At 37.4% G+C, this 26,045-nt stretch overlaps 1 protein-coding gene across 1 annotated transcript in view; it reads right to left on the reverse strand.

The window, feature by feature from the left end:
- Positions 1-26,045, reverse strand: part of CLSTN2 (calsyntenin 2) — a 1,070,252-nt gene that overhangs the window by 580,782 nt on the left and 463,425 nt on the right. The gene's annotated exons all lie outside the window — the stretch shown is intronic.

Below are 26,045 nucleotides of genomic sequence, written 5' to 3' on the forward strand. Positions count from 1 at the left end.
TCACACTGCTGGTGTGTTGAATTTTTTGACATAGGGTGCTGGCAGATTACGGGCCTCCTATAGCTGCTGCCAGGCCCCTAATCTGCCATGGGCCCCTATACCGCCTCCTCATGCTGCTGCCAAGTCCAGAGTGTGTCATGGGTCCCTGTACGGCCTCCCATTGCTGCTGTCTCCATCGCCACACTCTGCCATGTGCCACTTTCAGGTCTCCTCACACTGCTGGTGGGTTTCCATTTTGTCATAGGGTGCTGTATGGCCTCCCATTGCTGCTGCCTCCACCGCCACACTGTGGCTCCACACTCTGGTTTTGGCCCCGTGACTGCCCAAATGAGTGAAGTGTGCGGTGATTCTAAGATCGACGGCACTCATCTGCATGTCATACTGACTGACAGTATTATTTCTCTTCCCCAGCAGACTCCAAGGGCATTTAAATTAAAGGTACAGTGTTCTGCACTAATATAAGGGCTCTCTGAAGCCTAGAAACACCCTTTTATAAGTTAAATTTGCAGCGAATATATTCGACTCGAATCAAAATTTTTTCACGAATTCGCCGAATCAGTCGAATCGAATTTTTGAATACTTCGCTCATCTCTAGTTGCAATATGTCGCCAATAGTTCATTCCATGCCTAGAAGACTTGGTGCTGTCCTTACAAATCATAGAGGTCATGCTAAATACTAGATGTAGTAGTTTTTGTTGTGGGGTATATTCATTTTTGCATCAATTAATTTGAGTAAAACTGAAGATTTTGTAATCTAAGTTACATTATTATTACTTTCATGTAATGAGCTAAAAAGATGTTCTATAAACTCAGCTTTGTCAGAATTTTGGAAATTGTTCTTGTGTTCATTCATTAGGATATTGATTAAAATCTTTCTTTTCAAAAGGGGTGTACTCATACAGTGCTGAGCACTGTATATACAATATATATATATATATATATATATACATATATATAATATTTTCTTTTGATTGAACTCAATAGACATGTATATTTTTACAGCTTAGCTAAGTATACAACTAAATTGTACTTTTAGCACCAATGTGTAGATGAATGTATGTTTCTGGAATTGTTCCCTAACAATCCTGTTTTTACTCCCATGGATCATGAATGACTGCAGTACAGCTCTATCATGAATTATCATTTGTGGAACTTTGCTACAGTGTGTGATTATCAGGAATTGAAATAAAAGCTTTTCAGGAGGAGGGTTGTGTGACTGAACAAAGTAATGCAGCATCAAAAACTTGAAAAAAGTGCAGTTTCGCCTCTAAAGTGGTCTATAATGCAACAAAGAGTGGGAGGATTTGGTTACAGCTGATTAGTGACTACAATGTATGTATATTTTCACTTAAAATAAACCTGTTACAAACCTGGACAATTCATACTAAGCCTTTCATCATATTAATGGATCAATTGGATGGCATTGTATGATAGGGATAGGAAAGCTTGCCTTTCACATTTAATTTCAGCTGCATATATCTCTAGAAATACTCAATGTTCTGTCAAGATGTACAGTTTTCACTGAAGGCAACCCTTGCTTATGTTTTTTTCTATTATATGATCACTTTGGATTTTCCAGGTCTGTACAGGGTGAATTTATTATCTATGTCTCCAGAAATAAGCATGAGAGCAGGGCTTTATTAAAGATTCTTAAGGGTGGGCATATAATATGAATTTTGTGTTAACTCCAAGGTTCATTACCCATACAGGTTTAAATCTATTGAGGAATAAAAGCAGCAGGTTGGGAACTGAGATGTAGAGTCTGAAATACAGCAAACAAGACAGCAAAGAAACAGGAAAACGTCAAACACACACATCAAACAGGAATGAGGTCAGGTGCCGCAGGCTGAGTTTGGTACCAGGAGATCATAGCAGAGGACAAGGGTAATCTGGGGACAAAGTCATAATCCAAATGAAAAGCCAGGTAGTGGAGGAGAGCAAGGAAAAAGGCAAGACTTCTCAGCAATGAACATCAATGAAAACAGAAATGTAAAATTGGTTTGATGTACACCAACCGCTATTGAGAGAGGCACCCCTATACTGATGACCATGATTTTGAAATAGAATGCCCAACAAGCTATTATAGGTGTGATGATGAGGTATCCACAAACTTTTCTCGATATAGCCTATGTGTTTAAGTCAAAAGTATACTTGATGGTCAACAATATGGGCTGATTAAATACAAACACATGACTGTTCACTTTGCAAGGGAAGTTGCAATTTGTAAGGGAATTTTACCCAGAGCTTAGTGAATGAGGTACAGCTCTGCTGACTTCCATCATCCTATCATATGCTTGTTTTTTTATATCCCTTGCAATTGATTTGGTATTCTTTGCACAGAGAAAATTCATCACATTCACTAAGCTCCTGGGAAAATTATCTTACAAAGTGCAACTTTACTTGCAAAGTAAACAACCTATATGTCTTTAGTAAATCAACCCCTTTGAAACTAAAGTTAAAATTGCGTACATTGCACTTGCTATCATGCTCCTGTTTTAATCCAGCAACTTAAAAGCATTGGTCTGAGAAATATCCTTACCTGATTAGCTTTTGATGCATTTCTCATTATAAATTGTCAGATCCACACAAATATATGGAAATAGATGCCCATGTGACAGTGAAGCTGTGTACACTTGAACGTTTGATCAGCACAGCCAACCCCTGTGTCTAAAAAGTACAGTGATGTTGCCCTTCAAAAAATATGAATAATCATGCTATATGAATAATCATGTATATAGTGAACAGTCAGTAAAAGAAGATTCTCAAGCATGATCAGTTCTAAAATGCAGAGAACAGCATTTCTCTCCAGGAATTATAGACATATACAGAACTGAAAAAGAACTAATTTGCTTTGCAACTGTTAACATTAATGCAAATTAAGCATTAACTTTCCTTTCTACTTTCCAGTTTTATGTAACACCAACAGAATTTTTATACTTTGGAATATGCTAATACAAAGGTTTAGCTCTATTGATCTCTGTTTATCACAAACTTTCTGTAACAAAAACATTTTAGATTATCTTTTCCAATTCAATAAAACCCGGCTGAAATCTACCTAGGAGTAAACCAGATTGTAAGTTCTTTCAAGCAGAGATTTCAGCTTCAGTCCCTTTGACAACCCCCATATCTTTATTTATTAGCCTCTTACTCGGATATGGATTTGGGTTTTGGAAAGTGTGTCTAAGCACGCATTAAATTTATTTCTCAAATAAGGTTTTATATTTGATGGTGATACAACCGTATGAGGCTAATCCCACTCACAGAGCGAAGATTTCTGCCGCTGGTAATTTCGAATGGAATGGCACTCTCACACAATACTTCACACATTCCATCATAAAACCCCTTTTAGTTACTGGTACAATCATACTGATAAAGGTTTTATCAACCAGCAAGGATAAAGGAGAAAAGTATGCAGGGAAGCATTATTGATGGATGCATACAGTAATCTTGCCTCTAGATTTGGGTGCAAACTAATATGTTTTGTGTTGTTGCTTCTGAAAATGCTATTATATTTCAACTGCAAAGTGTGATCCCAGCGAAATCCAGACAATACCATGAAATTATTTGCATGGTTCTATTTTTGATTTGTTAAATGGAATGTATACTGACAAAATATGAGGCTGCAATTGCTGACCTCTCCTTTTGAAAATTCTAATGCCTGGCTTTCATGCTGACCTAGAGGTTTCATTATTTGCAGTCATTATCTTAAATATTATTGAAGCAAAAGAAAAGCAAACAACTCTCATTTTCAAAGGAGGTAACTATCTACATATTTTCTGCTCATTTTATCATTAATCTTCTGGGGTCTGGAGTAACATTGTCCCAGGGACATAGGTATGTATTTTAGTACTTCTGTTTTTTTTTTTACTTATCTATCCAAGCAAATCTTTTAACACAAATTTAGAAATGTAAAAAGTCAGTAATAAATTAGTATATTTGTGCAGGCTTATTTAATAATAGGTTTTTATATGCATTCTGTATCTCATTCTTGATATCCTGCAAACCTTACATCAGATTCTAAGAGTGTACAGCAGCATTAAATTACAGAACCCTGCAGTTAAAGGGAAAAAGTAATGGTTCTGAAATCAATTTTAAAAAGGTAGCTTAACTGAATTTTTATATTTGTATTTTACTATACATCTACAATAGTTGGTGAAAGAATCTAGATAACTTCCATTTTGTATTATGTACGCCATTTTAAGTATTAAGTTAGTTTTTATAGAGATATTAGAAGTTTAATGAAACTGTTTTTGGTTGTTCAAGGATGTATCAACAGAAGCTAACACGACCCTGACAATGTCTTTGTCTGGCTGTTTTCCCAGAAAGTTAGCCAAAATAATTTGTACCAAGAAATGTATATGTTATGTTTCATGTAGTTAGCTCATGATGGAAAGTTACAAGTTACAGTTTTGAAACTCGCTCCCCCCTCCCTTATTATTTTCTGTATCCTATATAATCTTATTAATGTCTAATAAACTTTGAACATCTCTGAACATAAGCTGTCGTGATTTCCGTGTTCAAGGGGTGTTCCCAGAATTCTGCTGATAAACCAGGAATCTCTCCACAGACCGGGGGTCTCTGAGGGGGAAAGAAAATCATTCCTTTCAGCTGGGGGCTCGGCCCGGGATGACCACCCACCTCACTTGGTAAGTAAACCTTTTGTCTTTTTATGACTAAAAGCTCTTTCTTGCCCTGTGTTGAGGGAAGGTCTTGAATCATTCTGTATTGTCTATGTAGACCCGTGATAACCTGTAGCTGCTTTTGGTAAAGCAGACTTAACTCTTTGGTAAGAGTTACAAAATAGTGCACTATAATATAAAAAAAAGGTGTTTTGGTAAACACAGTTCTCTGTTTTTGGTAAAACAGTGAAGAGATAACTTTGGGAAGTTATCAAGAGGTTAATAAGTCTGTGGAGCAGATTCTGGTTTATCTGTCTTTTGCTTTTTCTTTCTGTTGCGTAGAAGTATAAGATAATTTGTTGTGTGGAACAAAATAAGATTTTAAGCTAAAATTGTTTTATCCACTGTCTAAATATGGGTCAAGGAGGTAGTTACCCACCAGGTCCCCCAGAAAAGGGAGAAAATTGTAAGGATTATGTTGCTAGAGTTTGTGGGACGGACTATTATTTAATAAATCCCTGGGTGGATTGTATGGCAGGCTGGACAGAAGCTATGGGGAGTACAGACCCATTCCCAAGAAAGGGGGAGAAAACTGGTTAAAATTGGGTTGATAATAGCAAGGGAAAGTTCAATTTTATTTTCTCTTTAAAACAAAAGAGGAAGTTGAAATTGGATACATTAAAAATATGCCAGGGAAAGCATCAATCTGAAAAGACATGCAGACCCAAGATTGGACTGAAAACAGTTCAGACACCAATCCCACCCCCTCCGTATAATATATATCCTTCATTAAGTGGTTTTAAAAATGCTGCTGATGATGATTTTTTGATTAGTTTGGGGATGATTACACCCCAGCCTAATGCCCCTCCAGCCCCTGCTCCTGTCCCTGCGCCACTTCCCGTCCCGGATCTACAACCAATACAGCCAGGCCCCTCCACTAGACCCAAACAGATTATTAGTATAAAATCACCAGAGGAGGGTAGCCAAGTTCAAGGCATCCTTACGGAGAATAATGACAACGAAGGAGAGTTGGAATACGAAGAACAGGGACAGGTAAATATAATAAAATTACAGAAAAAGGATGGTCAATGGAGAAGAAGTGACACCAGTCATAGAAAGGGCAGAGAGGTGGAGGAATTTAGAATGCAGCTTAGATCCATGGATAAGAAACAAGAGGGAAAAAGAGAAGATGAGGGGGCCGTAGGAGGAAAGGAGTTGGCTATATTGACACTACCTTTTCTCACAGCAGGAGAACTAATTCTAAAAAAAACCCATAGAATTAGAAGATATTAATAAGATTGTTAAACATTGTCCCAAGCCTACAGTATCTCCTGGAGGTACACTTGCTTATTTAAAAAAGGCATGTTTAGGAAGAAATTACACACAGGAAGATATGAGATTGATCATTGATGGTATTCTGGGAAATAATCCAGCTTGGGATTGGATAAATGTAAAAAGCATTAGTCACATAGAACCAAGTAATACACAGGCTACTGCCTATAAACTGAATACCACAGAAGGGAGAGAAACTATGTGGGAGGAGCTTGACACAGAATTAAAAAGGGTTTTCAAGAATAAGGCTTCCCTCCCTATTGCTACAGCATGTAAACAGAAGGTATTTTAGAAGAAACTGTTTCTCCTTACAACACACCTATCAATTCTGTTAAGAAGCCGGATGGCTCTTACAGGTTTGTACAAGATTTGAGGGCCATAAATAATTTGGTGGTTCCATTAGCCCCAATAGTGCCTGACGTGCCATCACTCCTCACCTCCATTCCGTCCGATGCAGAATATTTTACAGTGATTGATTTCACAAATGCATTTTTTTTTGGTTCCTGTGGACCACCAGACAAGGGCACTATTTGTATTTATATTCTGAAAATTGCCAGATGAGCTGGTGTAGAATGCCTAGGGCTATGTAGATTTGTTTGCAGTCTACTCACTTGCCCTTCAGACCACACTGAGGTCCTGGACCCCTCCCAATGGTTCGGTCCTCATTATATATGTGGATGACCTATTGATTTGTAGTTCAAGTCAGGAGGCCAGTCAGGAGGATAGTTGGTCTCTGTTAGAATGGTTGTCAGGGAATGGTCACAAAGCATCTAAAAAGAAATTGCAATGGTGCCAAAAACAGGTTGAATACCTTGGTTTTATTCTAAGTCATGGTGAGAGGAATGTCAGTCACAAAAGAGCTGCGGCTCTCGTGGGTCTGCCCCGCCCACAAACAAAAAAGGACATGCTAACTTTTCTTGGTATGATTGGCTACTGCCGCCAATGGATACCTGATTGTTCATTCTATGATCACACTCTGAGGTCTGCCACACTTTCAGAATCACCTGACATTCTCACATGGTCAAATGAAATGGTTGATGCCTTTGTGTACCTGAAGAATGCTATGGTAACGGCCCCTGGTCTTGGACTACCTGATTATAAGAAAATGTTTCATCTGTATGCTAGGGAAAATTGTACAACTATGGGGGGGGTCCTGGCTCAGGAACATGGAGGCAAGCTCCGCCCTGTAGCTTTTTTTTCCAAAGTAGTGCCAACTCAGGTTCAGGGCATGCCTGCTTGTCTGAGAGCTGTTGCATCGTGCGCAATTCTGGTGGAGATGGCTATTTCTTTCACATTGGGACATGAAACTACCCTACACACCACACACCAAGTGTCCTTACTACTGAAAAACATACACACTCAACACATGTCAGCACAAAGGTTGAAGTGATTCTTCTATCTGATCCCAACTTGATTATTAAATATTCTTCAGCAAATTCAGGTCCTGCTCCAATTTTGAATGCCCTATTGGGGCTAAAGGGGGAACAGGATGAAGTGGCACCAGAACACAATTGTATAACCCACATACAGCAAGACACTTCCCCTAGGTCCGACATGTCAGCTGTGGCTCTTGATGGGGCCCCAGATGTGTTTGTAGATGGCTCATGTTCTAGGCCAAATGATAGTACTTACCATGCAGGATACGGCATTGTGCAACTTCCTGACAAAATACTCGAGGCAAAGCCAATTCCATATCAGTCAGCCCAAGCAGCCGAACTGATTGCCCTTACAAGAGCATGTCAATTATTTGCAGGACAGGATGTCAACATTTACACAGACTCCAAGTACGCCCATGGTGCTGTACACGATTTTGGGGTCATTTGGGAGAGAAGAGGATTCATTGCTGCTGATGGCAAAACCATATCTCACTCTTCTTTGATATCTGATCTACTCAAAGCCATACAGTTACCAAAAACATTAGCCATTCTACATTGCAGGGCACATACAAATCGCAGAGATCATATTGCCAAAGGAAATGCATTAGCAGATAAGGTAGCAAAGGAAGCCGCATTACAACAGGTGGCCAGTGAGCAGATGCCTTTGCTCACTTCAGGCGCCACAACTACCCCACATGACCAGATGTATGCAGATTTACAAAAATTTGCTACGAAAATCGATTTAGCAGACTGGGATGGTTCTGGAGCACAACTAGATCCAGCTTCTGGTCTAGTGTGCTTAGAGGGGAAACCATGCATTCCCATGTCAAGTGCCCCATTGTTCATTGCACAGTACCACGGTCTAGGACACAAAGGATGGAAAACAACATGTGAAACATTATTGCAGGATTTTTACATTACAGGTTTATCTAGGTTGGTGAAAGAATATGTTTCTAGGTGCATTACATGTATAAGGAACAATCCACAGAACCCAAAGAAATCACAACACCAACATCTAGTGTACCCAACTACACCTTTCACCCATTTACAAATAGATTTTACCCACATGCCAAAAACAGGACAATTAAGGATAAGTTGAGGAAGGCCACTGGAGGAACCTATACCCACTGGAAGAAGATGTTACCTGCAATTCTAGCAGAGGTAAGAATGACACCTAATAAGACTACAGGGTTATCTCCTTTTGAAATATTAATGGGAAGACCGTTCCCCACTCCTTGGGCTAGACAGCCACTTATGTTAGAAAGAGGGGACTTTGATCTGGTACAACAAGAATATGTGAGAAAATTGATTCAAACTTTAGATAAGGTTGAAAGAAATGTTGCTCGCACTTTTTCTTTATCTTTTCAGGAACCAACACACCTTTTCCAAGTGGGAGATGTCGTAGTGGTCCGCCAACTTGCTAAAGACAAGAAGCAAGGCTACCCCTTTGGACCACCTACTACGGTGATAGCGGTTACCAGAACGGCTGTTCTGGTGGAGAATTCCCAGTCCTGGATCCATGCTAGTCGAGTGAAGAAGGTGAACCAAACACCTGAGAAATATGAGATGGAAAAAGGAGGTGAAGTATGAGAGAAAAATCCTCGAAGAGTGGTGAAGTAAGTGAAAAAGGCCCTGAAGATGACATTCCTTACTGCCCCTCATGGTGTTTTGAAACTCTGGATCCTATTGGGCACACTGACTGTGCTCTTTTTCCTGTCAGTATGGATCCTAACTAACTGTATTTATCACCCTGAGGACTTGGGCCTAATAAAAGGTATCTGTGGTCAAGGACTAGTTTTAAATGAGACCCAGATAACCAAAAGTGAAAGAAAGTCAAAAAGAAGTTTTGAAGAGAACAATCCTTTTTCAGGAAAAATGTTGATGATGCAGTTTAAATCTGCTTATGCTCAAAAGTCAGGTTATGATAAATGTTGGATATGTAGTAAGTTACATCCTAGCACATATGAAATTCCTCTTCTGGCCGCTCCAGTCAAAATATTTTTGTTAATAAAAGGGAATGTAAGTATTGGTTTGACCAATATTACTTCTAATGCCACCATATCTTTTCCAACTCTGGGAGTCACTCAACTCCCCGATTGGTGTTTTAGACTGGGGAATACTTCCCACAAGGGAAAGGGAATGTGCTCTCAGTCCATATTAAACATATCTGATCCTGGAAGGAGGGATGGAACTTCTTCTGTGAAACTCTGGCAAGTAAATGGTAAAACCCTGAATGAAAGTTTAGAAGGGATACAAGATAATGTGGGGAAAACTATGTTTGGAAAAGTTTTTATTTTACACTTGTTGTCACCCCTGAATTTCATTCTGCAATACAAAAATTGCCGATCTCCTTGGGAAACAATACCTATATCTGTTGTGGTAAGATCTGTTACCCTTGGATACCGAGTAATGTCCAGGGCTGATGCTATGTAGCCCAATTAGTGCTAATTATGGCAGCTATAGACCAAAAGGAGCACCAGGTAAAAGCCAGTACATACCCAAAACACCAACTAACTCTGAGACAGAGAAGGGAAACCAAACAAGAAAAGGTAGATCTATTTTCTACAGGGGATAAGGTTTGGTCATGGTTTCATACTTACACTGGATGGGGAATAACACTTATGAACAAAATAAATAATTACACAAACATTATTGATGATATACTGGAGAGGAACTCTAAGGACATAGGGTTGCTAAATACTGAGACCAGAGCTATTAGAAAACAGCTGGAGATGCAAGAATTAGCTATTGAAAGTATGAGTGCTGCTCTAACAGGTTTGTGTGAGATGACAGAGGATTATGAATGTTGTACTTGGATATATAATACCACAATGACTGTTCCAGATTATTATGAAATAATAAAGCAACACAGGGAACAGGTAGATGGTTTGATGGAAGAAGCTAGAGCTATAGGAAAAGATGGATGGACTCCTTTTGATTGGTTAGGATCAGGATTTGGTTCCATCTTTTCATGGATGAAAGGTATCGCGGTAAGCATAGTCATGATATTGTTTTTTGTTTTATTTTTATATCTATGGTTTAAATGCTCATTATATTGCATTGCTAGAGCTACAAAGCTGCAAAATACAAATGAAGGTTATCTGGCTATGTAAAGAATTGAGATCATGTTCATGATCTTAGAGGGGATTGAAAGAATCTAGATAACTTCCATTTTGTATTATGTACGCCATTTTAAGTATTAAGTTAGTTTTTATAGAGATATTAGAAGTTTAATGAAACTGTTTTTGGTTGTTCAAGGATGTATCAACAGAAGCTAACACGACCCTGACAATGTCTTTGTCTGGCTGTTTTCCCAGAAAGTTAGCCAAAATAATTTGTACCAAGAAATGTATATGTTATGTTTCATGTAGTTAGCTCATGATGGAAAGTTACAAGTTACAGTTTTGAAACTCGCTCCCCCCTCCCTTATTATTTTCTGTATCCTATATAATCTTATTAATGTCTAATAAACTTTGAACATCTCTGAACATAAGCTGTCGTGATTTCCGTGTTCAAGGGGTGTTCCCAGAATTCTGCTGATAAACCAGGAATCTCTCCACAGACCGGGGGTCTCTGAGGGGGAAAGAAAATCATTCCTTTCAGCTGGTTTACAAATAAAAATGAAATATGTGACCAATTCACATTATCTGATTAAACCCTTAGCCAGAATTTTTCAATAAGGGATACGTTCCTTCTTAGTCTTATTCAATAGTGTGTAAATTTCAGCTTGAGCTACTTAGTTCCCTAAACAACAGGCTGTTTGCAACATATGGTTAGGTTATGAGACAGAGGCAAACATAAAAATCTCCACCTGTTGGATGGATAGAAGCCTTCCTAATATTCATATGCAATATTTCACATTTACGTTACCTAACTAAAAATAATTTATTTGTAAATGTTTATTCTGTTAGATCTGATTATAATGAATTAAAAGAATCTTCAAAACCTTTATACTGTACATCCTCTTTAAGAGGAATGAAACAACTGCTGGTCTCTGTTACTTGAAAGAAGATTGGAAGCTATGAGGCTGTGTGGCCATACAGGGGAACAACTGTTATACTTCAGGTGGCCTGCAACCTCTGATCCCAAAGCTAGAATGTTAGTCTCAGAAAAATTAAGCATATAAGAGGGCAAATATAAATAAGTAAAGAAGCCAACACAATTATTATAATATCAAGCTGCATATTCAGGGTTTTTTTTTAAATATACCTTTTATTAGATTTTAAAAACACACAAGCATAAATACATAACAAAAACATATACATATTCACTATAATGTTGCAAATACCATACTGACCTCCAATTTAATCAGACAAAAAGTCATCAAAACTAAGTTACATAAGATTTGGTATTTGTCAAGGGAGAATTCAAGCATGGATTACAAACTTTTTCAACCTTAACCTTCTACTAAGGTAAGCTAATGGTCAGGTAGGGAAGCATTTACTAAATGCATTTATCATGGTATAAACAGAGACCTTCCATGTAATTGCCAGCAATTTCTGAGCTTAAAAAAAAGCCCAAACAAACAAAAAAATATTTTTATAATTAGCCACAATGGACACATCGATGGGCACCCCCAAATGGAAAAAAAAATGCCTCTAAATCTCTGACACGTAAAGCTGATATCTGAAGGTAACCTTTAATGCTCTATAATCCTATGATCTTTTAAGCAATAAAGTAAAGATTTTATATCTGTTTATCGTAAACACAGCTGACAACCTCTTCTCAGTCATCTTCTGACAAAAAAAGAATATCACCCCTCCATTTTCCCATTTACCATGAGAGGAAGGTTTTGTATTCAGCATCAAGATTACTGGAAATGAACTCATGAGTTTCTTCCTTTTAGAGAAGCATTTGGAAATGTCCTCTCCTTAAGACAAAATTGTTTTCCTGCGGCAATCCATGATCTTAAGTAGCTAAAATAAACAATGGGTAGGATTCCAAAGCCCTGTTTTTATTTTATAAAGTTCCTGACTATACTCCACCATGGGTGATATGCAGTAAGCTTCATACAGATACACTGTTTTTTTAAATGTTAGGTTAAAACCATGTGAGGTAGCTTGGAGATTTAGAGATTTCAGATTCAACAATGACGAATACTGAGACATTAGCATGCCTTCAGCCTTGACTGATCTTTTTTTTTTTAAAAAAAACAGGTCTACTTAAACATAGAACCATTCACATCAATCCCTAAATTGAAGTAGCTTATGATCACAAAAACATACTAAGCTCAGTGAATAACGTAAACGTCTGTGGAAACAGTACCCTAATTAGATCTGACCCCAGTATCTCAGCACTGCAAGGCAACTGTACATATTATACTGTCATGGCACCATGCTGTCCAGAAATCTATTTTTCACATATGCTGTAAAATAATATTGGCTCTTTTTCAAAGGATTACATTAGAATAATTGAAAAAAAAGTTGTTTTTTCAGATCCTAGTTTATTCTTGCTTTTTAAGCCTCCAACATTTTTTTATAATACTAATACACTAATTATAGTATAACTGATGGTGACCCTTCTGTTTTGATATCTGGAAAGGGTCCTCTGTTACCAAGGAAATCTGGCACATCAAGCCACCTTCATCAGACAGATGGTATATATAAGACAGACTTTATAGATTTATCACAATAAATCTGAATTTTAGGTTTACATTTGTATTGAGAAGAAACAAACTTTTATAAAATTCCACAAAGATTACCAACATAATGCATAAAAGGTTTGGAGGGGCTTGCCTTTTTCTGCACATTCTTGATTCATGGACTTCATTGGTTGACTTTTCAAGCAAAGAATAAAACATTGTGCCTCTGGTAGAAAAATCTGGTTTTAGGTTTTTTATTAATACCTGTGTAATATAGTTCAGAAGATAACAGCTAAAGAACTTAAGCTTGTAAGAGTAAAACACCTAGTTACTATTCCAAACGTATTCCACTCTGGTCTTCCCCTATGTCATGGGAGTTGTGTCCCAGTGGGTAATATAAATGGAAGTCACACATACCTATGAAAAGTGTTCAAATCAGTGAAAAACAAATAGTGACATATAGTCCATACAAAAACACAGTAATATAATAATGATGTTGTTAATTCTATTTCCTTGATTATTCGCCAATGTGTGCACCACCACCAAGTGCATAAATGGAGGCTTACCAGAAGCAGAGACCCCTTAGTTATAGGGAGTCTCAACCAGCATTGCGATATAGGGTGTCATCCAATTCTCCATTTGCCCAACTCTGTGTTGTTCTTTCTGGATTCCAAATCAAGGTTTGGTTTGCCAAATGGCTCCTTCCGGTATCATATACTGGAGGATAAATATGTTAAGTCGAGGCTTGGGTTCATTTCCTATGTCACCTATTTCCTGTGATCAATTGAGGCTGGTTGTGCTCCAGTTCGAGGCTTGACTCTCTTTTATTTATGCACGGTGGCAGAGGCCGGTTCCCTAGTCCCTGGAAGACCTCTTTTGATGACAAAATGCATCAGGCGGAGCCTCCCTCTGACGTCATCGCATTGTCAGCCATCTTGGAAGCAGTTTTTTAAATGCTTTTAAGTACCATACAGCTTGTAAGTAGGATTTTTATTTGCGCAAATATAAGATAGTCAAACTGATTGCACTATGACAGGCATGTTTCTTCTTTCATGATATTATTTGGCATCGTATTGGAGTTCACATTTTGGTTTGTGAAGCTTGGGAGATTCTTGATACGGGCATGGCATGGAGAATTGGATGACACCCTATATCGCAATGCTGGTTGAGACCTCGTATAACTAATGGGTCTCTGCTTCTGGTAATCCTCCATTTATTCACTCAGTGGTGGTGCACACATTGACAAATAATTGGGAAAATAGAATTCACGACATCAATATTATATTTACAGTATTGGAACATGGCTTCACTATTGGTTGTGGAGCTTTATATCCACACGGACGTTACTGTGTATTTGTAGGGACTATATGTCCCTATTTATTTGTTTTTCAATGATTTGATCACTTTTCATAGGTATGTGTGACTTCATAATGAATATGTATTGACAAGTGGAGTTTGTAAAATTGTTATACAAAGCGCCATATTTTATTTAACAAGGTTTATGCGAAGAGAGGATATCCTCTTTAATATTTGCAACTTTGTATATTAGAGGCATTGGGAATTTGCTCAGTTTTATCTCTTTACATTAATATAAACGGAAGCCAAGAAAATATAAAAAATCAAATTGAAGAAACAATAATAAAATATAAAAAGTGATAAGGCTGACACAACAATGCATTGTTTTTATTCAGACAATTATTTAAAAAAACAACCCTAAATACATATAGTGATCTGAAAAAAACATAATAAAGTAAAGCATACCCTTTAAAAATATGAACCAAATCACAAAATTAAGTAGACTTTACTGGCAGGCTCATCAGTCATTTCTGGGACTTTGCATGGGGAATATGCAAAAAAGCACTTAATTAAGTTTTGCAGCACATACTTTTTAATAGGAGGCCATAGTTCTACTTTAAGTAGGCATCTATTTCTGACTTCTTGTCCATTTTCAGAGGTCAACGATAACAGCCTCATATAGCTCTCCTCATGTGTTTACTTTGAAATACATTACATCTATCATACACAAAAATCAGTCTTGAAGCACAATTATTGAAAGACATTGGGAGTGTTTTATGGGAAAAAATGGGGGTCACCTTGCTATATATCCTGAAACAAACCTATATAGTGAGAACAATTTTAAAACAAAAACACTGGATTTACAAAACACAAAGTACTCCATACTATGTGACAAGGCTTTGATTTAGTCAATATAGTCTACTGTTTAAATTGGATTTCTTTATGGTCTGAAGTTGACTATAACTTGTTATCGTGAGATAAGTAATATTTAATTACTTTCTTTATTAGTCATATTATTGTAGGCACAAATATATTCACTGGGTTTATTTGTGTCCTAACACAATAATGTCTGTCTCATCAAAAAGCTTTAAAACATACTTCAAAAGCCAGTTTGTTTTACAAGTTATTACAGCTGTAAAAACGTATACAAACCCAGTTAGCGTATTTTATGTTAATCTCCAGCACTTTCATTATTACAGTATTTTAAATTGTTACGAGTCTGTAGCGGAGGATTGTGAATCGCCTTCCATATTGATGAAAAAGTCTTATTTTTACTCTCTTGTAGATTTAATGCCTCATAAGAAGTGTTATCTTCCAGCTACTAAGACAAGGAAGTGAAAAGATTGTCCCATTGCATTTTATTTGGAAAATAAAATGCTGTGTTCAAAGAGGAAAAATACAGTACAACAGAACAGAGATTGCATAGTTCAGACAGAGGAGGACTGCATGCTTAGAACAAGAACATGAATCTCATCTGAATTTAGCATTATTTGAAAAAGAGTTGTAGAGGGAAAAAAGAACATATAAATAAAAAAGTACTTTTCTGTACTATTGTTCCACAGTCATTATACTGCTCTGTATTACGCCACAGGTGTTCCCCTCTAGGCTTGATCCAGAGTATGATTACCTTTGTCTTCCACCTTTTCATTGAATAAATACAGTTTACATTTCATTGTTGAATTATTTGGCATTAATATGCTGAATTTCATAATGCTTTAAAAGAAAATGCAGCTCCTTTATTAATCATGAATGGAATGAGCTTTTGAATTAGCCAAAGAATATGAATTATTATAGATGGTTAGGTTGGCTCAAAAGATTGACTTTTAATGTTTTTTAAAGAATCTTAAAACATACCTGTAGCTCTAACAACAAGTATAATACTATCTAGAAGTTAGAAATCTATGTTTATGTCCACCAAAAAGAAATATGTAAGTTTTTGGTAGATTATGATTGGCCAAGTTACTGTTTAGCTTCACATATGTCTCTGATTTATTTATACTTTTTGAAAAAAAATTTGTGCTTATTTTACATCACAGAAATAGGATAATCAAGGCTCTTCCCTCTAAAGGAGGAGGATAAGTAATTGTGGTAAGGAGGTGGCAAACCCAGGAGCTTCAGCAGTAAAAACCCATAATGTTAGTCTAGACTGACTACTAGAACTCATGGTAGCTGTAATTACAATCCACCTTCTGATAGTGCTAGTAACTTGGCTTGCCTAGCTTCAACACTTTCAAGAGAACTGTTATCCCCCCCAACCGCCCCAAGAAATGTTGGTTCTGCTCCGGTGCCGCCATTATGAAATGTCGCTTGTACACAGTATCATCTTAAGCATGTACAGCATCAGAATACTGTGCAGTCTCTCAGCTCAGGTATGGGATCTCCCTGAAGGAACTATGGATGTTGCCTTTCCAGGGGATTCTGTGTGGCCGGTCTACATCATTAGTGCCTGGAGGAGAACTAGGAAGTGTATACAAAAAAGATAATAAAAAAAACTGTTTTCTTTTAACTGCCTCCCGCACCCCATGTAAGGAAATGATGGGAGGGCGGCAGTTCTCTTGTTCTGGGAGGACGTCATATGACGTCCTCCCTCGCTAGCTGCGCATGCATGCCCCCAGATGAATGCGGTGCAGCGAGCGGTGGTGCGCTGTATCCCTGGGACACAGCGGATCACCGATCGCAGTAAAGAGCCGATGACATAGGCTCTATAAAGTGATCAGCTGTCCAATTACAGCTGATAACATGTAAATAGGAAATGCAGCTTATCGGCAGTCCTCTCCTCACGCTGACAGCGCGTGAGGAGAGGAGAGACGATAAATGGCATTGCTCAGAGGGGACATCTACACTGATCATCAGTGCCCCGATGATCAGTGTAGCCCCATCACTGCCACCTGTCAGTGCCTATCAATGCCACATACCAGTGCCCATCAATGCACATCAATGCCATATCAGTGCACATCAATGCCAAATATCAGTGCCAAATATCATTGCCAGTCACTGATGCCTATCAGTGCCAGTCAGTGCTGCCTAGCAGTGTTCGTCAGTGCCGCCTATCAGTACCCATCAGTGCCGCCTAACAGTTCCAATCAGTGCCGCCTATCAGTGCCAGTCAGTGTTGCCTTTAAGTGCCCATCAGTGATGCCTGTCAATGCCCATCAGTGCCTCCTCATCAGTGCCACTTATTAGTGCCCATCAGTGCAGCCTATCAGTGCCCATCACTGCAGCCTCATTAGCGCACATCAGTGAAAGAGAAAAATTACTTATTTACAAACCTTTTAACAGAAACTAAGAAAAAACTTTTTGTTTCCAAAATTTTCCGTTTTTTTTAGTTTGTTTAGCAAAAAAAAACAGTGGTGATTAAATACCACCAAAAGAAAGCTTTATCTGTCTCAAAAAAATTATAAAAATTTTTGTTTGGGTACAGTGTTCCATGACTGCACAATTTTCATTCAAAGTGCAACAGCGCTGAAAGCTGAAAATTGGCCTGGGCAGGAAGGGGGTGAAAGTACCTGGCAGGCAAGTGGTTTTTACTGATAGATGATTTTGGTAAAAGGGGGAAAGGTCTGCTTCAAGTTACAGATCCAGAACCATAAAGTATTAAAAGCTGAACTCCACCATATTTTGAAAAACAAAATCCAATATTTTACCTCCATAGGCACAACAAAAACAAGCATTTTTTTTTTGTTTAACTATTATTTGTAAAAATTTCCATTTTAAAACTGCTTTGACTTCATCACTTGTATAGTAAATTGGGCTCACTGATGTTCCGAAGTTATAACCACAGCTGCATGAAAAAACTACAAGTCCAGTCATGCAATGGGACAGTATTGGCGAAGTGAGTAGGGTTGTAGATGAAATTATAGGCAATCACAGATGTGTATTTTTTTAGCCCTCTCCAACCGAATCACCTGTCAATCCAAGTAATGCTCAAAATGCTCCCAGCCATTCCAGTGACATCAGAGGTCCTTACATCATTACACATCATTACGGGAGCAATTCTCAATCAAGGAGTACTGTGAGCCCAGGCTGCATCATAATGCACCCCAGGGGGTGTCAAAGATAGGCTGGGCTAACAGGAAAGGGGCAGAATGGTCTAGCAACACTAAACCAATAAATAAACTGGGAATGATTCTGGAGCTAGAGGGAATATGTCTTTGACATGTTGTTTTTTTTTTTTTAATTTTATATATTATAACCTTTCTCATATAGTTTATTTTGTGTCTCTACAACCACAGATATCAGTTGAAGGTGCATGTTACAACAAATTTCATGAATAAAACCAGTTATCATAACAAAAATAAGACTTCTGGGAAAAAAATAGATCACTTTCTTTGGCAGAATGTAGATATTTCAGAATTTCATAGATTTTATTGCCACATTTTATATGTAATAACTATTAAAAAGAAAATGCAGAACCATTTTGAAAATACTACCCAAACCCATATAAAATTGGATTTGAATTACCATCTAGCTGCTTGTAAATTCTTAGTTAATGTCATCTTCTTTTATTAGGAATGCCTTATAAAATATCCAATTGTGAGACTGTGGTACACCAAACACAGCTGAGGTTTTTGTATAATGTTAAGCTCAGTGTCCTAGCATATATTAATGTACTAGCATACAATGAATTGTATATGTGGCCCAGTGCCATGCCACCATCAGCACCTCTGTTCTTATCAAGAGGCTCTGGGGTTTGTTTATGGTTTATGTTAATTTACTTATAGGCAGCACAAAAATGCTCTTTTGCTTTTGTTATTCATTCGCACAAACTCACTGGTTCATGAGACAAAAAACAATGTGATCTTTTATAAGCTTCATTTGTGGGAAAAAACTGGTATGATAGATGAGAGATTTTTAGCTTGAACTATAACTTTCTCTGAAAAGAAAAATGTATATTTTTTTTATATATTTATTATTTTCTTTACATACATATAGAAATGTTACTACTGTCTTTTCACATACCTATAACATATTGGGGCTATTCTACTAAATACAAATAGGCTGTTTACCTTGCAATGGAATTTCACTTTGGAAAGTAATTTTCCCTTAGCTTAGTGAGTGTGGTGAAATTTCACTTTGCAAAGAATACCCATTCATATGCAACAACATTAAAAATAACTTTATTTTTGCTTGTACATGATTGGATAATGGAAGTCAGGAGAGCTTCACCTCATTCACTAAGGTAAGCAAAAATTCCCGTGCAAATTGATAATATACTTGTAATGTAAATAACCTATTTGTCTTTAGTAAGTCAACCCAATTGCCCTGCTTGGTGAGTAATTTACCCATTAGTAGAATATTTGTGCTTACAAGTAATATTTTATCAGTAATTCAATGAACAGATTACAGAAGCCAGTTATAAAAGTCATGCCAGGTTTTAATTTCAGTGTTATTTCTGGTGGTTTAGTTTCCCAAGCAACTAAGGCTGAGCCATCTATCTGCTTCTGCTGTTGCCTGTCCACCCTTAGCTTAACTACCTGTGCAGATACCCTTTGATTTTCATGGAATGTCTGGTTCTGAAATTTTCACAGGCTTGGAAATTTTTTAAAAGTTCAGCTGAATCACAACTGAATTTGAAATTCACTAATCAGTAGTATGGCCAAATTAGTTCACTGCATGTAAAAATTTTTCATTAAAATGTATTTTTGTTCCCATCTGGTGTTAAAGGCATTAAGGTGGATTTTGTCTTCAGTTTGGGGTCACCAAAATAATTCCATGAATTGCAATCATATTGAGGAAGGAGTCTTCTGTGTGATGGAAGAGTTTTCAGATTTTCCAATCGCTTTGTGATTTGGGCCTGAACTGCTTTACATGCAAGCTTACTTAGAAATATTCCCAACAAGATCCTAAGTATAAAAAACTAACAAATATTTTATTTATTTATTTATGTATGTATGTATTTATTTCAGGTACATATATATAGCTCTCACAATTTACACAGAGCTTTAGATACTGTATATAGTTTACATTCATATCAGTCCCACCCTCAAGAAGCTGACAATCTAAAGTTCCTAGCTCACATTCATATATATATATATACATACCAGGGCGAGTTTAGACAGGAACCAATTAACCTACTAACATGTCTTTTGGATATAGAAACATCTATCTAAAAAAAAGACAATTTAGATTGATTTATACTTCCAAAAAAATGAACCAATTAACAAAGGTTCAGGAGTTGTATTTCCTTTGCTAGTTTGTAAGGAAAAAACAATAATGTATTAAACTTTCTATGAGAAGAAGAAAGGGACATATGACAGCCCTAGGCACTCTAATAGGTTGTAAGTTCTTATGTTGGTACAAGAGCATCTAGTGATGTAAACTGAGATTCACATTGTAGGGAACCACCAAGGTTTTCCATATTTTTGCATGATTTAGATTTGACTGTAGTGATGTGCAGAGGAGGAGTATAAGCCACATAAAAATGCTCAGTAACTGTTAGAGCCCTGTTGACAACAAAACCATCAAGCACAGAGATGATTGCTGTCTTTATGAAATTGCAGTTAAGGGGACATTTAATATACATATATAACTTAAAAAGTGATCAAACATGGCTGGCACATCTGCAATGTTTCTATTTATCAGGAACTGTTAACTGATGGTTTACCTATCAAGTTATAGATATTAAATTATGCATCGCTACTATGTAAGGAGGAAAATGAGAGACTTGACATCCTTAGCCCTATTGTAATGCAAAAAATCTACCAATATGAAAAAGATAAAAATCATGGCATTATTGGTGAATTAATCTATGTAGAAAAAATACACTATACACCTAAGTCCGTGAACAAATAACCACCTGTATCATGAAAATGTGCTTGTGTTGTTTCTTAGTGATCAGAATTCACTTGAGTATCCTCTTGTATGAGACTAATCAATGACTTGATATGATCTGTGTCTTAATATGTAGAGCCCAAGTTGCTTTTCAGACTTGTTAAACAAACCCGATAGTATCTTGAGGTTGAAAGGTAATTACTTGGAGATTAGATTCTACTCTTTATTTTTCTGAAAAGATTTCAAATAGCTATTTGTCAGTTAAGCTGGAAAACAACACAGGCCACTACAACATAAAAGTATGGACCTTGGTCATGTGTTTGTGAGCTTATTTCTATAGAGAAATGTTAATGCAGCATACATTAAAAAATTATAACCTTATTTATTAGCAAACTTATTCAAAAAAGTTTCAGAACATATATTTTCCAACACTCCCAAAAGTAAAAAGTTTTGTTTAATACAAATATCTTGTAATTTGTTAAATACACCTTTGTATCAGTATATGCTGTGCAAGCTTCTGTGTTTCAGACAAAACCATCTATACACTAAATAGACTTCTATTTTTTCCAACTTTTGGTGTTACAGACGCAAAACAGCTTCTTTCCATATATATATTTGTCTGACTTTCAGGTCCTTTGTTGGCCATGCATTAAATTAATTTGACCCAGAAAATCACTCACTCAGTCACTTTAAATAAAAAACAGATCTTATTGAGGGGCAGTTAGCTATTAAATATGAAATCATTATCTTGAATTATGAAATTAGCAGCGTGAAATACTACTCTGAGACTTCTCCCACCAATAATTAAAATACTGGGTCCGTAAGCAAGGGTAGACAGCACCATTGCAAGCTAATCAGAAGTAGTGACAAGAAATTATTACATTTTCCAAACTTGTCTGGAAGAAGCAGAAGGCAAGGCACGTGTTGGAATTGGAGGTGTATCTAAGTTAATAAAAAACAAAGAGACAGGGTCGCCTAGGTGAGGTCATTTACATCACCTGGGTGACCCCGCCACTTTGTTTACTTCAGCGGTGGGGAGATCAGATTGATTTCTTCTCTTGCCTGGAAAAGAATGACATCAGTTTTTATATTTCTAGGACACATGCATTTTTTTCTGAATGAGTAGAGGTACATAGTATCCTTTACTCATTTACCCGGGGAATGGGGGGGGGTGTGTCTGGGGGCCTTATTATTGTTAAAGGGGACTTTCACATTCCAATAAGCCTCCAGCCTGTAGACCTCCACAACCACTACAGCCACCAGACCAGGTTTGTGGGGAAAAGGGCCCTCATCAACATGCTTGTATAAGTCAAAGTACTCCTCCCCCCATGTTCATGAGAGAATATGGCCTGGTACGGTTCAGGAGCATGCTTGAGAAATAATGGTGTAAACCTCCTGCGCTTCTACCTCTAATAAATACAAATAACAGAGAGAAGCTGCTAACATCCAATCATATACCAAATGATCATAAAATGAGATAAGAAAGAAATGATGTAGCGCTACTCAAAAGTAATGAATCACATATTATGAAATAATATATGCATAATATAAATAAATGTGAGAAACAATATATAAAGTGACACAACGTGCAAATAACATAAATGTGACCTGATCCACATGGGATCTTCAAATGTCTGACCGTGGCCTGACCCTTAACGGATCCAGAAGTGGACAAAGTGAATAGTAAACCACCACATTGATGAAAATAACAGAAATATGTGAACCAATACTTACAACAAGTATGGTACAGAAATGAATAGATCCTAAGTGGGATCTGGGGTGATGGTGGATAGTAAAATAAAAAAATAAACTAGTCCAAACTGGGACTAATAAGTGATATATCCAAAAATTTGACTCAAATCAAGGAAAAAGCATAAACATGCAAGTGAATATCTCTGCAATACCAAAATATGAATTATTAATTAACCCCAAACACTAAATAGTATTTCCATACAGAAGGTATATAAATCAGATATATATCAAATGAACAAAAAATATATATATATGCAAAAGTGGAAATATCCGTGTGACTTTTATGACAATGAACATGCAACATAAACGCTTGACACAAAACAAAAAATATGTGAAAAAAGTCCAAAATGGTGCTAACAACACCACGCAATCCAGAAAAAGAAAGACACTCTTGCCCATGGATGGTGAATGTGGGTAACCACAGAAGGATATCCGTAAGTAGCTAAATTAGCCGCTCACCTCCTTGCTTCGATCCGCAGGGGGTCAAGACACTTTTGGGATCACAAAACTGGATCCTCCGTGTATATGATTCTTCTGTCACTGCATACCTCCCCCTGCAACGATCTCCCTCTCAGGGATGTGCTTATTGGTGGCGATATACTCTCCAGGTATACGGGTGGGGTGTAAGCCAATCTCTCAGTAAAAAACATAGGTAGAACTTCCCATAGTGTATTACCTTTTATTGCATTCAAAAGTAAGCAAAGTATTCCACATTTTGCACTCACAGTGTTATCCTTGCTCAACAAGCCCTGAGGAAGTCACGTGACTAACGTGACGCAACACGTAGGCACGCGGTGACGCACTTCCGGCACGGACGGCATTTTACTACACACAGCAAGTATACCCATGCAAATACACACAGAACATAAGGTTCTAAATGCTTGTTGAGCAAGGATAACACTGTGAGTGCAAAATTACTATTAATGTGGTGGTTTACTATTCACTTTATCCACTTCTGGATCCGTTAAGGGTCAGGCCACGGTCAGACATTTGAAGATCCCATGTGGATCAGGTCACATTTATGTTATTTGCACGTTGTGTCACTTTATATATTGTTTCTCACGTTTATTTATATTATGCATATATTAGTTCATAATATGTGATTCATTGCTTTTAAGTAGCGCTACATCATTTCTTTCTTATCAGGAGCATGCTTGTCCCCCACCTTTCCTGGCCTGCCAGACTGTATGTTCTGATAAGGGTCTGGTGTGGATCTTGGGGGGGCCTCATGCCAGTTTTTTTCATTTTATTTTTGTCATGGACCCATCCTAGACTCAAAGGGCCTAGTATGGATTGTAGGGGACATCCCCAGTACTGTCCGCTCCTTTGTTTACATTATGCTGTCAGCCACAAATCCCTTAGTCACTGGTTTTTAACGTGCCAGCATGTGCCAGCTCCTTAACAACCAACTATATTTATTTCATACATTTGTTAAATAGCTCGTGGCTAGACCACAACTTATTTCATTTTTGAGAATTGACTATTATGTAAATGTGTGTGGTATTTACCACGCATTTGTTATTTTTTGGTAAATACCACATAAACTCATAGTGAATTCACTTTTTCAATATCACGTGTGATATGTGGATCAAATGAGTCACATGATCCAAATATTGCATGCGATATTGTTTAGTGAATTGAGCCCAGTGTGAGCAAAGCCAGTGCTACATACATAGGAAATACTAGCATGGAGCACTCTCCCTATAAAGAAAAACAACAACTCTGCAGGCTTGCACAGAGATGTATTTGAAGTTTTGATCTATACATGAAACTGGTAACTAGGGAGTACGCAAAAGTCTCACTAAGGTGTCCGTTTATGAACCAGCGGTAAATGATCGCTGCTCAGTTCTCCGGCATTCTCGGAGAACACAGTTCTCCTGTGAATGCCTTTTATGAAGCAGTTCTCCGAATGAAGGGAGAGCGGTCTATAAACACTGGAGAACGGTCTACAAACGCCTGAAAACAGCTGATTTTACTATAATCTCGTGAGATTACAGTAAAAGATCAGTTTACTAAGCAGAGGTAAATTATCGCTGCTTAGTTTGCGGTCCCTCCGATCCTCCAGCTCTGGGCTGGAGAATCTGGAGGGAGAACACAGATCTCCAGTGAAGGGCTGAACATGTTCTCCATTGATCTCATAAACTGTGAATGACCAGAGAGTAGCTGCGATCCTCTGAATTACAGCTATTCTCTGTGTCATAAATGGACACCTATGTATTGAGTACTCACTAAGTACTCAGTTGTAGTATTTTAATTTTACACTCTCACCAATCACAAGCCCCCCCCCCCCAAAAAAAGTATTTAATAAAAAATTTGGTGCTATTAAAAAGAAACTTGAGAGCTTGAGAGTGAAATGATCTCTGAAAAGTATGCACACCTATTGGGATTAGCCTGATTAGACAGCCATTATCTTTTGCCTGTGAATACCTTGCCTATGGAGGATCTAGCTCCACATAATCTCATTAGAGATAAAAAAAAAAAACTAGCCTCAGAAAGACATTAATGTGGAATGGTATGAAAGTTATCAATACATTTAAATGAAGATATGATTTCTTTATTAAAGCACATGTGCATTAATCATTTTTATTTCTTCAATATCCCTTTTCAGCAGATGACAGGTTGAAAGGGCAATAGTTAAAAGTTGAATATTTTAAATCCTCATTCTCAGAAAAAGAGCTTTCAATTATGAGCACAGCTTTCTTTTTCCTTCGATCCATTACAAATATAACTACCAGTCCAAAACTAATGTATCCTGAAGTCCATTACCATAACCCATCTGCATTAGTGCCCTGGTTGTGCAGGCAGGATGAAACAGGCGTCACATAATGCCATTTTATGAGATTAACAGCTGCTGGGTGTTTTTGCAGAGAGCTTCCAAATGTGCTGAGTATTGAACAAGTTCTTGTATAATGGAGACTGTCGTAATGTCAGGGAGAGAGGTAAAATACTGTATCCACCACTACAGCCTTGATAGGACAGCTGCCCTGTGCATGACGATAATGTTTCTGCAGCCTGAACAAATAAAGTTATGTGTTGTAATACAACAGAGTGACAATGTAAGGCATGCCAACACTTTTGCTAAACCTCATCTAGAAGTGGTGTCAAATAGACATGTTATTATTAGATAATGTACAGGGATCCTAGAAGTTCAGCCTTGTTATTAAATTCAGAGTGCAATCCTCTGAATGCATCTACATGATGCACAGTGGCCACAATGGTCAAAGCGTGACTACGAGAGTGAGATTGCATAATCAAGGTCACCAAATATTAATGAAATAAACTGAAACTCCCTATGTATTTATCTGTATATGATATGTG

This window comes from Staurois parvus, unplaced genomic scaffold, assembly GCF_062004578.1.
Source record: "Staurois parvus isolate SC_StPar_1 unplaced genomic scaffold, SC_StPar_1.0 ptg000078l, whole genome shotgun sequence".
NCBI lineage: Eukaryota > Metazoa > Chordata > Amphibia > Anura > Ranidae > Staurois > Staurois parvus.